An 11,667-nucleotide genomic window follows, 5' to 3' on the forward strand; every position below is an offset into this window, starting at 1 on the left:
ACACAGCGTTACACTGCGGTACCAAATGGCGTAGGAACGGTGTCTTAAGAGCCTTAACAGTGGTGGCTGGGCCTTCAGCATGCTGGTTTTGCTTCCCGTGGCCCCCAGGCCACCTCCGTGTGGCAGACCTGGCACTGGGGTGGCCTCCTGGGCCTGGCCCGCAGCAGCAAAGGGCCCTTCCCCAGCCCCGCAGGGGTACAGCAGTGCCCCCCAGGTGTTTTCCCACCAAGTGGGTTGTGTGACAGGGACAGCAAAATCTGGAGGTCGATGGAGCCTGCCACATCTGGAAGGCACTGGAGGAAAATGAATAATCAAATAAAAAATGTCTGCAATGCGATGTTTATAAACTTGCTTTTCTTGTAGCCTCCCAGAAGAGCCACGTGTTGCATTGCTAGTGACATCAACTGTTCCTAGCTATGTTAATGGCTGCTTTATATAACTGGATGGAAAAATCCTTTCCCTGATTTCAGACATTTTGTTTCCTCTGTTTACTGGGAGCTGGAGCTTCCTACGTAGAGAAAGCTCTCAAGGAGCAAGTCACATTTTCCAGAGAGTTATGTATCTGGAGAGATGACTAACTGCTATAGACTAAGTCACGATGCAGAAGAGAGCTCTGAGGAAGGGCAGAGAGGGAGCTGCTGGAATGATGCTGGTGGAACAGAAACAGCGGCAGCCCCACAGTGAGCGGTCCTCCTCACTTGCTACAGATGTGATCCCACACCACTCAAACATGAGAGCCGTATTCCTTATCTTCAGCTTTTAATTAACCTTGTGAAAATACCCAGGGCTTATGGTGGTTGCTAAACTTGTCAGTGACTCAGATGGGCTGAGGTTTGGTATGTCTGAAGGCAGCTGAGTTATGCCTGTGATCAAGCTACGAGATAGGCTTAGTAGATAAACTTCCGGTATCAACCTCTTAACTAACTATTTGAAGAATGTGTTTGAATTTGATTACAGAAAATTGCAGTCCAGTTGATTCCAGGTGTACCTTGGTTCCTTACCATCGATCCAGGCAGGAAAACAGATCCAGGCAAGAAAACACACCACGAACTGGAGCTGAGCCTCCAGGCAAGGCTTTTATTTTAAATCCCGAGGCTGTTGGATACTTCCCAGACCTGAGAGAAGCTCAGCTATTAGGAGAGAGCTTTTTTAAGCACACCATCACAAAACAAAGCAAAGCAAACCAAACTCTTAGCTGCCCCCTTCTTGCTGAGGAGAAGTGAAACGCAGGGTGCTCTTTCGCACCAGGGGTGCTCAGATACATCCGTGAGGAATGAGAGCCGAGGACCAGAGGGGACTAATACTGAAGAGGTGGTGGCACAAATCCACAGGTGGCTGTGGCAACGGGAGCCAAACTCCTGAGCTGTGCTTATTTCAAGAAGAAAGGATGTGATGGAAAAGGTGCTGTGTCTCCAGAAAGGGCAGGAGGAACCAGTGCAAGTTAGTTTCAGTTGGCATTTTACTCTGGACAATGTTGGGGGGGTTCAGCCACACCTACTGGTGTGGGAGCAAAGATGGCCGGAGGAAGCAAGCGTGTTTTGTGAATCCAAACCCACCTTTGGGCTATCAAAACAGCTTGCGCGCTGTGGCTTGTAAAGGAAGTTGCCCTCCCTCTGAGTGTGTGTGAAGCTGACGCTTCTACCGGTGTGACGATGAGCACCACAGGGTTGGTTGGTGTTGGGAGCGGTGGTGTGTGCAGTAGGTGGAGTGCTCTGGCCCAGAGCCAGAAGCGACACTGTACCGCTCGCAGCAAACAGCTCACACTCAGGAAATGTCATCTGAGCAGTAGCCCAAACCATCCCATAAAGGAAGGGTGCTGGGAAGAACTAAGCTTCATTCGCAGCCTTGTAGGGAGGGATTTGGCAACTCGAGCCCAGTGGATGTTTCGGTCTGAGGTTACTGCAGAGAAGTGGGATGGGGGTGTCCAGGAACACCCTAATGCCTTGGAGACAGGAGGATCCCTCTTTTTGTAGCATGACTACTGCAAAAGAAGTCAAATATATGTGCTGGAAACTGTAGGCACAGGAAAAACACAGCTTTGCCTTGTGCTTTGGGCAGGCACTTACCTCTGTACAATGAAGCCAAAAAAAGGCTGATGATAATTTTACCTTTTTAAACCCAGCAACTGGAAAGGTAGCAGGCAGAGAGAACTCGAAATGGTGCTGAGCCAGCCTGAGACACCCCCATGCAACACCATGGTGATAGTCACCTTTTCTTCACATCTCTGTCTCTTCTGGCTGTTGCTGCCACAACAAACTGAAACTCTTTTCTGCTTCATTTCCCCTGGCCCAGCTTTCCTCATGCTCAGCAAACTCACCGTGCCCTGAAGGACTGGTGGGGACTTTGAACCTCTGAGTAAACCTTTTTGCTGCAGGAAGCATCAGGGTGTTGATCTCTGCTAGTGTAGCAGGACCAAAAAGGAAAACATCTTTTATGACAGGGTCTGATTGCCAGCTGAAAACAAGTGAAGTGCCTGTCAGTGACATGTGAGCACAAAAAAAGCTTTGCAGATGGAAATAAAGGCAATGCTTTTTCCTCTTTGCCTGCTCTGCCTTCCCTGCAGTGCCAGTAGGCACTGGCTTGCAGGCTGCAGAGCCGTGCTCTTTGGGAGCCTGTTGGATCTGGATGCACAGTGCTCTTTGGACTCTTACGTATTTTCTGAAAATGGTGTCTAAAAGCATAATGAGCACTTTGCAGATCTCTAAATAGACCAGCCTCTGTCCTGAGGAGCTGACGATGAAGGAGACAAGTGCCAGGGATGGGAGAACGGCTGCATCATACAAACCAGCCGGGGAGGTGGCACGTGGCCCACCTGCTCAGTATTTTTCCATCTCATTCAGCTGTTCCTTGCCAACTTCCAGCTCTGTCACCCTCCTTAAAAGCTTCTGCTCTGGGTTTATTTAGCATGCTATTTATTTCCTAATTATAGAACTTAACTGACTAACCTCAGCCCTGCTGAGTTACTGCTGTTCACCTTTTTCTGCCCTGTAGACGAGAGGCCCTGGTCTCATTGCTGAAGGCAATTGCTAGAGACTTCCTGACTCTTGTTTTTCTACCAAACCCGAGGGCTCTGACTGCTAATATAGGGAGCTTCACTGATCATTTCAGAGCAGATGGGCTATTGCATTCCCGAATTCTTTAGGTCAAAAGAGAAATGCCACTGAGCTGAGCACTTTACCAGGCTGTGCTCCACCACTTCTGTCCATGGATTCCCAACAGCCAGCTCACTCCTTTTACCACATGTCCAGCCACAGCTGCTGGCTAGAGGAAGAGGCTTTGAAAACTACTCCCTGGCATCATCAGTGCTGCTGGTCCTGCCTCTGGATGCTCCATGGCACTTGGACACTGCCTTGCTCCACAAGCAGGCTCAGTACTCTAGGGGAAGGATCCATCTGTATCTCCCTGAGATGAATCTGTGCAGCCACACTCCTGAATTTTTCAGGGAGTTCAGTTATGTGAAATTCCTACCTCCTGCACCAAAAGCTGTCAGGCTGAGCAGACCTGTTGCCTGAAGCTACCTCAGATCCCACCTCTTGTTTACTCACAGTCATTTCTGCCCCTTTATCACACATTTTAGTAAATCAAGACACAGCTGCAGGAGCCAAGTGGTGCTTTGGTGTGGCACCTGTCCCTAAAGTCATCTGCACTAGCGGGGCAGTTATGTGCAGGGGAGGCTGCATGAGAGCCGCAGGTATCTGGCAGGCAGCAAGAGTAGGGAGAGGAGGTACCTCTGGTGGAAAGCAGGATGGATTGGAACAATGAATGTAGTAAAGCCAGAAGGATGTATGAGCTTCTGGGGCATTTTCAAGGTCATATGGAATAAAGGAAACTGTTTGTCTTGTGTTTAATTCTGAGTGGTATGTCTGACATTTGCCATTATACTGTGTTCCTGAGGCTGTAGTTTGGAAAGACTATGATTATCCAGCCCCAGAAAGCCAGCCAGGGAGACTGCTAAAGCCACGTTTTTTTCAGTAGCTGCTTGTGAAATACTTTCTCTGGAAAATTTGCCATAGAAGTAGTGATGCATGAGGAGAACGAATGGTTGCAATCCTGCAAACTGAAATGCTTAGTGAACTGAACAGTGGGATTATCAACCACCTTTAAAAATCCAAATTTTAGTATCACCTAAGGAATGGGGAGGAGAGTCTTCCTAGAGAGCAATATTTATGGAAATAAAGTGAATGGAGGTGAAAGCTACTACCTTGTGCCAAAATAGTGGGAATTGGGGTGGGTCTGGGAGGTAGGGAGCACACAACTGTTTGGATGAGAGTGAATACAAAGGAGATGGTTATGTTGTGCTTTGGGGGAAAGGGTGATGGTGTTAGGGTGCAGACAGCCAGAGCTCTGTTTCCTGAAGGTGCAGAAGGAAAGCAGGGGTGTAACAGGCTTGATGCTGGTGTGGGGAGGTGGGTGGGTTGTGATGAGGCTGGTGGGGACCGCAGGAGTGTGGTCAGGGGGTAAGCAGGTGGGGAGGAGGCAGCAAGGAGCAGTGGATGGCCGGGATGAAAGGCTAATCCAGAGTATCCCCATCTGCCAGATGCTTTCCTGGAGATGCACTGGCAATCACAGCCAAGCAGGGAAGGTCTGCTGCCACGTCCAGAGGTGAGCTGGAGGTGATCACCCTCTTCCACGCACAAGGACCTGGCAGGCTGCAGATCAGCCTCCCAGGAGAACACAGCAACTGCAGATCTATTGCCGTCACTGACCCCATGCCACTCCTCCAGCTGACCTAACCGGGCTTTGCAGCACTACCCCTTTGAAAACTCTGCCTGTACCACCACCGAGGCAAATTATTGCATGGGCTGGAGGAAATAAACAGGGCTGCTGACGTGTCTAATGATCGCTTCTCCAGGCTGACAATACCTTGGCTCACCGCAGGCTCCACCTTGCAAAGCTGGTGTCTCAGCCTTTTGGAAATGCCACCTGATTTATCACAACTGCTCAGAACAGACTAGCTTTACGATCCTGGTCCCCGAAGTTCCCATGAAATCCATCCTTGGGTTTGGCAGTAACGCTGCAGGAGGATTCTGCTGGAGTTACTTAGGGCTGGACGTGTATGGAGTGTTACAGGACTGGGAGGATGCAGGGCTGAATGATGGTGGTGAAGGTCCTCCTTCCAGATCAGCAAAGAGCTGCTGCCCCGGCGGAGGCTAGAGGGTGCTGTGCTGCAGGGAATGGGTGTCCTCCTCCCTCCCTGCTCAGCATCCCTTCAAAGGCAGGTAAAAAAATTCAGGAAACGCTGCCTTTGAGCTGAAGACTAAGGTGCTGGCTGTAGTTGCTAACAACCTCCAAGGCTTTTTCAGACTAAAATAGCAGCCCCGTCTAGCTCATTAGTTAGCACCCAGAAAGTGACATGCAGAAAGGATGGTTTTTCTCAGATGGGTGAGAAAGCAAAAAGGAGGGGACAGAGACAGGAGTGGGGAAAAGGAATGAGAAAATGAGGAACAGATCAGAAGATAAGGAAGCTGAGTGGAATAAAAGCAGAGAAGAATAAAGAAAAAAACCAGAAGATGAAACTAGTGCAGAGGATCACATCAGCTGCTGTGTCCAATTAAGGGCTTCAGACCTGCTGAATGATGAAAAGGGAGATTTGCTTTGGGGAAAATCAAGGAGCACCTCTTGCTTACAGTGGCTGAGGCTGAAAAGCCCTTGGCTAATGGGGCAAGATCAGCTCCTGTTTACCCAGCTGAGGTGTGGCTAATCCTGAGCCCAGCAGGAGCAGAGCTGAGGAGAGGCAGAACAGGCAAGCTGGGAGACAGGACTGTGTTTGTACAGTAGCTGACAGGCAGCTGCAAGACCAGGCAAAAACACAACATGCTCCCAAACAAGCAGCTCTCTGAGCAGATCACTATTCCCTGGAAAGCTTGCCAGCTAACCACAGGCAGCCAGAGCGAACGTGCCTCCCGGGTGGGGCTGCACGTGCTCTGCAAAACACAGCCCTGCCACCCCAAAGCTGCGGTGGTGGGGTCACTGTCCTCACTGCTGCCAAATCTGCTGTGTCTGGCTGCGAGCAGCAGGTGAGGCAAATGTGCAGGCATAGCTAGAAGAGGAGGAGCATAGGCAGAAGTTTTCTTACATTCCTAGGCCTTGCAGAAGACAACCTACCAAAAATGAGAAGATGCAGACATGACAAAGGAGGAGGAAGACTACAAAGGAGCCCCATTTCACATCTACCCTAAAGGGACCATACCTATCTCTGGGTCATGGGGAGGTTCTGGTGTTCTTTTGGGTGAGCAGCATCCATACAGCATGTTGTGCCTGTGAAGCCAACCCTGCTCACAGAAATGACCCACGGTCCTGATGTAAGTGACCTCCTGCTTTCCACCTCGAGCCTGAGATGGGATAGCAAGGACTGGAAGGGAGCATCCTAAACTGGACACAGGTTACCACACAAGCCCACAGTAACTGCCCTGGACCCACCATGTGTGCCAAAGGGGGTTGCTGGGGGCTGTGTCAGTAGGTCCCTGAGGAACATGTCCAGGAGGCACAAACAAGTCTGGACTAGAACATGGACCAAAGGAAATGCTCTGGGAGGATGCAAAGCCCATGTGTTCTCACTCACTGTATCTACTCTGCATGTCTCCAGCAAGGGCCACTGGTTTTACTGCTACTGGATCCTACGGGGCAGGGGCTGTCAGGGCAGCAGCTCATTGTCCCCTGGGGACAACTGGGGGCTCAACACTGGAGCTGAGGCTGTTTAACTCTCCAGGAGCCACTGGGAAGATGCAGAATAGGTGGGATTTGCATCCAGTATCGACAGGGCTGTGGGGCAGGGCAAGGAGGTGAGAGGGAACAGTGAAACGTGAAATGCCTGGTGGGGGTTTGGTGGCAGAAGACAAATTGGCTCATGCTGTAATAAAGGCTCTGGCAGAGGCTGGACAAGGTAATTGGTGTGATGGGAGATCCCACTGAGAAGGAGGAGTGAATGCAGAGGACATATGGGGTATGACTAACAGAATGGATGTCTTAAAAACCCATTCGTGTAAACCTCCTGGCAGGGAGGGAAAAACACTTGGGAGACTTTACAAGGGTTTGATACAAAACTAAGCTGTAGGAAATTTCCTTTGGAGGAAATTTGTGAAGCAGCCAGGGGACGGGTGGATACCCCTGTCCCTCAGGACACTCCTGTTCCTGCTAAGGAGGTCTTCACCACTCCAAATGGTGTGTATGGAAACTACATGGAAACGTCAGTGGGTGTGCAGAGCTATCAGCTGGCTTCTTGCCTGGGAGTTGTTGCTGCTGAGACAGGAGGTAGTGCAGCCCCAGGCAGAGTGCTCGGGGAGGACACAGCCACGCTGGCAGTCCCACGGCATCCCCTGCTCCAGCCTTGTGGCCCCTTAGGTGCATGCTGCCTATGGGGCTGGCTACGTGCACTCCTCCGTGGTGGGTCTGGACACCTGACCAGGCAACAGCCCCAGTTGTGCTGTGTCAATGGCTCTCACAGATGGTGACACATCTGGTTGGGAGCTTGTTTTCATTTCCTTTTGAGGAAAGGAGGAGTCATGGGGAGAGGAGTAACTGAGCAGCTGAGCCTCTCTCCTGGACACGGACTGTGGTGCCCAACAAGCTCCTGCTGCGGTTTCTGCTGCGGCTCTGGAGGCTGCAGCCCAAGGGGCAGGAAGCAGTGGAGGAGCTTCAACCAGTATGCCAGCGGTGCAGGATCTGCCCAGGATGAGAGAGAAACTGAATCACTAGGGGGGAGGCTCTGATGGGTCTCAGGGTGGGTGGGATGTGTGGCTCTGCCAGCAGAGGAGCTCCTGCAGCAGCTGCCCCTGAAGGCACTGGGCACCAGGACCTTTCTCCCAGAGCAGAGGTCCCTCAGGAGCCAATGTCCTGCATCGGTGGTCCCCAGCCACCTCACACAGTGGTACAACTGGCTCCAGGTGGCCTCCAAGAGCCGCTTTAGGCTGCAGGAACCAAGGGAATAAGGAACTGTCTCTGAGGTGTGATCACCCTGGATGCCCCCACGGGATCACGCGAGAGAGAGGGAGGTGTGCAGGGACCTGTGCCTTCCTGCTACAACCAGCCATAGATGTGGCTACTGACGTGTGCCTTAAAAGCCCCCAAATATGCTTCTCTTCAGGAAGAAACAAATCCCAGAGCTGTGTGCAGATCTCCCCTTGCTTGCCAGGCTCTGGGGGATCAGAGCATGTGGGAGGCACGGAGGGGGAGGGACAGGAAGAGTTCAAATCTTCTCATTATGCTTTGAGATACAGAGATCAAAAGGCAACTTCACAAATTAGTAGGGCCCCCACCTGGGCAGAGCCTCTCCCTGGCACGGATGGGTGGGAGGGGAGCCTGCCGTAATGAGCAAACTGCCTCTTCTTCACCAGCCGGTAAGACAGGTTCTGGGCTCCTTGCAAAGCCCCGTAGCCCAGCTCGTTAGAGTTCATTAGTGTTGTTACATATTCATATAGCATTAGTGCCATCAGGCCCCTGATGTTTAATCAGGCTGCAAGCTTGCCTTCGAGCCCTACAAGTCGTGGAGGACCTTCCACCAAGCATATGCCAGAAACACGCACGCCAAATTGATGGCTTGAGTAAGGAGGGGTCTTGTGAGCTTGATAACATGACAAGGTCTGTCCTTTGCCACAGAAACCTGGGTTATCAGAGGAACCTCGACGATAAAGTTATCAAGTACACAATTTAGTGCTTTGTGTCAAGGCAGGAGCTTGCCAAGAGCTTCCTGAAAAAGAACAAAAGAGCCACAGCTTATCTGCCTACAGCATCTGCTCAGTGCTGGGGCATGGTCAGGCTGCTCGCTGCTGCTAATCCGTGAGCGGTTTCGATGCTGCACGGGGTGTCAGCTCCAGTTACCGGATGGGTGCTTCCAACCCACAGGCTAGAGAGGGGCAAAGGCAAGCCTGGGATGGGGGCTCTGCTCCATCCGTCCTGGGCAGCCCTTGGAGATGGGCACTGCGGGGAACCACCACAACGCAGCGGTTTAGTCCTGGCCAGTGGTCAGTGCTGATCCACTGTCAGTGGGGAGACAGCTATTTCCCAGGGTGATTCCTCCTGTAGTAGATGTGAATGACCTTTGGAAATCTTGCTGTTACTACTGGCTGCTGAGGAGGTGTGTGTAAGAGGCCAGGCCTGCGTGTCTACCTTTTAGATGGACAAAATAAAGGGACACATGTCCTTCCCTCAAGCCCCTCCAGCCCTTGGTTTCCCATCTGTCAAATGAAGATGAAGGCAACACCTTTTCTGTTGGAGATATGCCTAGATAAATTCCTAAAGACTGCAAAGCATTCCAGTTCAGAGAAGGGGGTTATATAAAGGTGCTTACATTAAGCACCTTACACAGACACAACAGCTTTAAGCTGGATATAATCTTGTTTATTGAGGTTAGAGCAAAGGACTTGAAGTTAAACTGAATGGAATCTCATCTGAGCTCTTGACATGATCAGCAGTGGGAATGGAGCAAAACTGGGGGCTGGTGCTGCCCTTTGCAGCCTTCTTTTAAATTACAAAGTTTTACATACCCTGAAGGGCACTCGGTAGCTGTATGAGGTTTCCATGCCCTGAGGATATTCAATATCTAGGTTTCTTCCGATAGTCCTAAAGTTCCTGGTACCTAAACATTAGCATCCCTAAACGTAAAGCCTGAGTTTAAAGAAACTGTCGCCCTTTTGGTGGAAAGGGCAGAGAGTGTGGAAAGCTTTTTTTTTTCTCTAGAAAATAAACAGAGAAGCCCAGCTGCGTGCAAGGATTGTCCTGGCCAGTGGATGTGTTCTGCAGCCGTTAGAAACCATGAGCTGGCACACAGCAGGCAGTGACGCTGGCCAGGGCTGCAGGAGGTTAGAGATGCTGGCACGGAGCACTTGGTTATCCTGTTAGAGGGATTAGGAGCAGACTGGGGCTTAATCTGTGGCTGTGCTGCAGATCGCTTCTCCTTCCCACTCAGAGTGGTTGGCACGTGTGGCAGGACGGGAGGCTTGATCCTACAGGGCAGGAAACCTTCCCAGGACCTGTGCTGTGGCCTAAATCACAACTTTGGGCTCTAGGAAAGAGCCGTGCCTGTGAGGAATGGGGCTGGCTGCCTCTGCCAGGGTTGTTTTTTTGGGGGTTGTCAGTGCTGGGGTGAGGGAGGAAAACCATGTTTCAGAGAGGGTTGTGGGAGGGTTTCGGGTGGGGAATCCCTCTGGGGTGTAAAGGCTGCCTTTCTTTTGAGATAAACCTTAAAGCATGTGAACTCCTTTATAGAACAGATAGCTGAAACAATAGCAGCTACCACCAAAAAAAATCCATGCAGGGGCTGAGCGGGACTTTGCTGGGTGTGAGGGGGTGTCATTGCTACCTGGTGGTGGAGGGAGAGATCCCGTGGGTCAGAGGTGAGTGTCTTGAGAGGGAGTGAAGGAGCACGAAACCATCACGATACCCGAGCCATCACTGCAAAATCATCCGCCATGAGACACACCCTGGGCAGTTTTATGGCAGATGGGGGCTTTATGCTTGAGCAAGGGGCAGGCTGTGTATTGTTCACCTCCCTTGTTCACAGGAAAACACCTTTGTATGAGCTTGGAAATAAAGGGGATTTCGTCAGAGATTGCGCAGCCCCACTTCAGCTATGGAAACCAGGATATCAGCTATCTGCACGGCTCAGAAAGGGTTACGGCACAGCAAAGCCTGCAGATCTCTGTGCAGAAGAAACCAAACCCAGTGGTAAATCCTGCTATAACAAGGCCTAAGTAGTCCCTGCAGAAGGGAGTGAAATTATGCCTGACCTTCGACCTACCCAACTCTTTCAAGTAGAGCCATCCCTTGTGAAAACTTGGCGGCTGTATGAACCCGGGGTGTGGTGTTCGCCTGGGTGGGGGCTGTCTCCTTTCCTCGCTGCTTTCCTGTCCTTGACAGGTTGCTCCTCTCTCTTCTGTGTCTCCCATAGCCAGATCTTCCCTCTTCCAGCTGGGACTGCACAGGCTTTTCCCAACTCCAGTTTCTCATTCTGCTCCATCCCAGGTCTCCATTCAAAGAGCCACTGATGCCTCCAGGAAGTGCTATCCCTATGGAAAGCACAGCTCCGCCTGGCTTCCACCAGTTGCTTTTTAATATCCTTTCCCATGCACGTTCCTCGGGACATCGGCATTCATGCCCCTGGGGACAGAAGAAAAACATTTTGCTTTCTGTTTTTAGAGAGGCTGATGATTTTTCTGCTGCTCCCTCTGGGTCTTGTATCCTCTCCGAGACCAGTCCAGGCAGCAGCCCCTCGAAGAGGCTGAACAAACACCCGTGTCCTAGTTGCTTGTGCACAGGCCTGGGAATCTTGCCCTGTTCTTTCTTCCTCCTGACCTTGTTTTCCTCTGAACACCACAGCAGTAATTACTCTGAGGTTGAAGGGTTATTCGAAAGCAAGTACTGTGTCTTGTCTGCTCCCGCCTTTCCAGCTGCTGTTTCTTGCTACACTGGAGTTAAACTCTGCCTGGAGTTTCCTTTATGCTGCTATTAATCTAAGGAAACACCACCAGCGAGGGTGGTGGATCTGGGTGGAAATCCATGTCCTGCTCCCTGTGTTCCTCATGCCCTGGTGCTCTGGCAACACCACCACCACCAAGCAAATCGCCGGCACACTGGGACAGCTGGAACTGCCAGTGAGTCTTTCCCTGGGGTGCTCTCAACCAGTTGGGGCACTGGTTGACCATGTCCAAGAAAAGCATTAGCAGGATGCTG

This window comes from Falco punctatus (assembly GCF_963210335.1).
Source record: "Falco punctatus genome assembly, chromosome: 7".
NCBI classification, from domain to species: Eukaryota; Metazoa; Chordata; class Aves; order Falconiformes; family Falconidae; genus Falco; species Falco punctatus.